The sequence below is a fragment of the Dipodomys ordii genome, unplaced genomic scaffold (assembly GCF_000151885.1).
Source record: "Dipodomys ordii isolate 6190 unplaced genomic scaffold, Dord_2.0 Scaffold15, whole genome shotgun sequence".
Classification (NCBI taxonomy): domain Eukaryota; kingdom Metazoa; phylum Chordata; class Mammalia; order Rodentia; family Heteromyidae; genus Dipodomys; species Dipodomys ordii.
This window is the reverse complement of record NW_012267231.1, coordinates 18,159,173-18,163,594: the sequence shown is the minus strand read 5'-3', so window position 1 is coordinate 18,163,594 and position 4,422 is coordinate 18,159,173. Positions and strand designations below refer to the sequence as shown.

General features: G+C 48.6%; 1 non-coding gene across 1 annotated transcript; it reads right to left on the bottom strand.

Moving 5' to 3' along the window:
• Positions 1–2,488: 2,488 nt before the first annotated feature.
• Trnak-cuu lies at positions 2,489–2,561 on the bottom strand. Its single transcript has one exon. It is a non-coding gene; the product is annotated as a tRNA-Lys (tRNA).
• Between the last annotated feature and the right edge of the window lie 1,861 nt (positions 2,562–4,422).

Below are 4,422 nucleotides of genomic sequence, written 5' to 3'. Positions count from 1 at the left end.
AAAAAAAAAAGAAAAAGAAAAAGCCAGGACTAGCACTGTGGCTCAAGTGGTAGAGTGCTAGACTTGAGCAAAAGAAGCTCAGAGACAGTGCCCAGGCCCTGATTTCAAGCCCAGGACTGGCCAAAAATAAATAAATAGGAGTCTCACAGACAGATTTTCCTGGGCTAGCTTGGAACCTAGATTCTCACATCTAAGCCTCCTGAGTAGTTAGGATTACAGGCATGATCCATTGGTGCTTGGCTGCATAGCTTTTATATTTTTGGAACCCAAGATATACAATTGCTAGGTCAAATAATGTGGCTAACCTGGTGCCGGTGGCTCACGCCTGTAATCCTAACTACTCAGGAGACTGAGAGCTGAGGATCACAGTTCTAAACCAGCATAGGGCAGAAAAGTCCCCATGAGACCCATCTCCAACTAACCACTCAAAATATGGAAGTGGTACTATGGCTCATGTGGTAGAACACTAACCTTGAGTACAAAGAGGTTCAGGGACAGTGCCCAGACCCTGAGTTCATACCCTGCAACAGGCAGCATCATCATCATCATCATCATCATAATGCCATTGTACATTTCAGCCAGCAATTTAAGACAAGGTCTGTTTTCCCACAACCTGCCACACAGCTATTATTCTCTGAAAACTAGTTTTTTGTGTGTTTTTTGTTTGTTTGTGGTGTGTATGTGTGTGTTGGTCCTTAGTCTTCAATTCAGGGCCTTGGTTGTTATCCCTGACCTTTTTGTGCTCAATATTACCACTTGAGCCACACTTCCAACTTCTGGCTTTTTGGTGGTTAATTAGAGATAAGAGTCTCACAGACTTTTGGCCTGGCTGGCTCCAAACTGTGATGGTCACATCTCAGCCTCCTGAGTAGCTGGGATTATAGGCATGAGCCACTAATGCCTGGAATTCCTGTTGCTACTGTTTGTTTGTTGAGATAGGGTCTCTATGTACCTCACAGACGGGCTTTGAACTCCCAGCCTTAAGTCTCTGACTCCCAAACAGAGGATTCCATGTGCTCTAATCCTTAAGTCTGGTGCTGAGATTTCTCAGATTTTTTTTTCTGCCAAAGTCTGAAATAGTTTCGTTTTTTATTTTATTTTATTTATTTTTTTTTGTCATTTTGGGGCTTGAACTCAGAGCCTGGGTGCTGTCCCTGAGTTTTTTTGCATCAAGGCTGGCGTTTTACCACTTTGAGCCACAGTTCCACTTCCCACTATTGGAGATAAGGGTCTCCCAGTGTTCTCTGCCAGAAGTGGCTTTGAATCATGATCCTCAGATCTCAGCCTCTTGAGTAGCTAAAATGACAGGCAGAAGCTGGGTACAAGTGGCTCACATCTGTTATCCTAGCTATTCAGGAGGCTAAGATGTAAGGATCCTGGTTCAAAGCCAGCCTGGGCAGCAAAGTCCGTGAGACTCTCATCTTTAATGAACCACCAGTAAACTGGAAGTGGCCTTGTGGCTCAATGGTAGAGCATTGGCCTTAGCTGAAGAGCTGAGGGACAGCACCCAGGCCCAGAGTTCAAGCCCCACAACTGACAAATAAAAAAAAAAAAAATTAAAATAATAGGCATGAGCCACCGAAGCCCAGCTTTATTGTGTTTGATTACCAGAAGTAGAGCTGTGGCTCAAATGGTAGAGCGCCAGCTTTGAGTGAAGAAGCCAGGGAAGAGCTAAAAGCCCTGAGTTCAAACACCGGAACCCCACAGTGGGGAAAAATAATAACATAATTGTATCTTTAAAATATTTAAGACACCAGCTTGGCTCCAGTGGATCACACCTGTCATCCCAGCTACTCAGGAGGCTGAGATGGGAGGATGGCAGGTCAAAGCCAACCCGGGCAGGAAAGTTTATGAGACTCTTCTCTAATAAGCCACCAGAAAACTGGAAGTGGCACTGTGGCCCAAGTGGTAGAGTGCTCTTCTTGAGCTGAAGAGCTCAGAGACAGCGCCCAGGCCCAGAGTTCAAGCCGAATGACCAACAAAAATAAAACAAAAAATATATCTGTTATATATATGTATATCTGTTATATATATGTATATTTATTTACATGTATACATATATATGTATATATATATACATATGAAACAGCTGTTCTCTACAATATCACATTTAGCATTAAGGAAGGGGAAAAGTAGAATTTTTTTAGTAGCACTGTTTTGATAGAGCTCACTTTCAAAATGTTTATGAGCCTTCTTAACCTTCCTGTTTTATATCCTCAAGTTTTACCAAATTTTTGTTTTTTAATCTTCAAATGGCTGTAATTCTGCCCAGTTTCCCCACTTAGTAACAAATACTCCCCCTAACTAACCTTCATTCAGAGGCTCAGGTTTCGTGGTCCCCTTCTTTCAGCTTAGGTCAACGTATTTATTTACTGATTATTTGTGAAGCCATTGACTAGGTTGGAAACATCCTCCAGGCTTAGGTAAATTTTCCTCCTTGAGGCGATCTCCGTCAGGAATTGAAAGCTGGAAAAGCAAAACTGACGTTCGCCCAACGTGGGGCTCGAACCCACGACCCTGGGATTAAGAGTCCCATGCTCTACCGACTGAGCTAGCCGGGCGGCTAGCGGCGCTCCCTCTCCCTGGTCTCTTCAGCGGATCGCCCCGCCCGGGTCCTTCCGGGGTCGGGCCGCGCGCCGCGGTCCCGTCCGGACCCGAGCTGCCCGGGAGCCAGCGGGCGCCGCCCCTGAGGGCGGGGGAGGGGGCGCACCGGGAGCGCAGGTCAAAGGTCGCGATCCGACAACCCCCCCCCACCTTCCCCCCACCCGGGCCCCGGAGACGGGCCTCTGGGCTCCCCAGACTTAGCGGGGAAGGGGCCGAGAGGGGCCCAGCCCGACGGACACACCCCGAGTTCGAATCCCGGAAATTAATTACCAACTAGCTTAGAATTTGCACGCGAACGAAGCTAATAAAAGAGGGGGGGGTGGAACAATTCTACAGTCTGATAAGAACCTGGGAGGAGGAGGGGGAGGGGGAGGGGGAGGGGGAGGAAGAGGAGGAGGTTTGTCTTGTAGGAACTGCTAAGCATTGTAAAGAATAGAACGGGTGGAACCAACCCACGCAGGTTGGGGGAACTGGCAGACTTGGCAAACCTTTCCAAAGAAAGTTGTGCTGCAGAATGGGTCACCTGGCACCACAAGTCATTATCAGTGAGCTTAGCAAAGACCCTCTGTGCAAGCTGCAGTAGTAGCTCACAAAAAAAGGAACAAACAAAACCCAGGAATTAATCTGAGCTTTTCAAGTAATTTACCCACTCCCAGTCCTGGGGATTGAACTCAGGGCCTGGGCTCTGTTCCTTAGCTTCTTTCCTCCAGGCTGGCACTCTGCTACTTGAGCCACACCTCCACTTCTGGGCTTTGTACTGATTAATTGGAGATAAGAGTCTCAAGGACTTTCCTGCCCTGGCTGGCTTCAAACCATGATCCTCAGATCTCAGCCTCCTGAGTAGCTAGGATGACAGGCGTGAGCCACGTGCAACTGGCTTCTTTGAGAGACTCTTATCTCTACTAAAACTACTAAAAAAGCTAGCAGTGGCACTGTGGCTTAAGTGGTAGCGCGCTAGCCTTGAACAAAAGAAAATCAGGGGCAGATCAGTGTCTTGGCCCCTAGTTTGGGGCCCCGGGCGGGGCACTTTTCACCCCAGGCGGAAAGGTTCCCCCCCCCAAAAGACACAGTGCGTCCTCTACCAGATGTCCATTTGGACAGGCCTAGGGGCTGGAGGTTCTGCTGGGACCCTCTGCCTCCTAGCATTTTACTCCTGCATTCCCTTTCCTACTCCCTTCCCTTCTAAGTTCACTACAGCCCGAAACACCAAAAACATTCAGAATTGCAGGCAAGAAAGGCAGCTCACCTGAAGGACCAATCCCCCCCACCCCCGTTACCATGGAGACAGCTTGAGCTGCAACTTCAGGATTTGCCAGCCTAGAGTCCCAGATCCTCTGGAGGCTGAGATCTGAGATCAAAGCCAGCCCTGGGGGTAGGCAAATCAGCTAGGCACTCATCTCCAATGAACTAGCAGAAAGCCGGAAGTGGAGAGGTGCCAGCCAGGAGCAGAAAAAGCCACGTGACAATGGCAGGTGCTGAGTGCAAGCTCCAGTATAGGCACTAAAAATAAATAAATAAATAAAATAAAGGAAGGGCAGAAAGGAAAAATTGTGACACTTGGGCCCAGGGCTCACAAAGCTGCTATTATTGTGTCTGGCAGGGCTTCTTTGTCTTTCTAGAATGCTGTGGGAGGAACCCAGTGGGCCAGTCAGCCAGTGTTCAGGCACCACAGAAGGAGTTGTTGGCCTCTCCACGCAGCCACAGGACCCCAGCTGGCCAAGGGACTGGTCCACCATGTTCTGGGCCAGCCATTGGCAGAGCTGAGCTTCCCACAGCCCTGGTCTCCTTCGGGGCCTCTGATTGCATACAGCACCAACA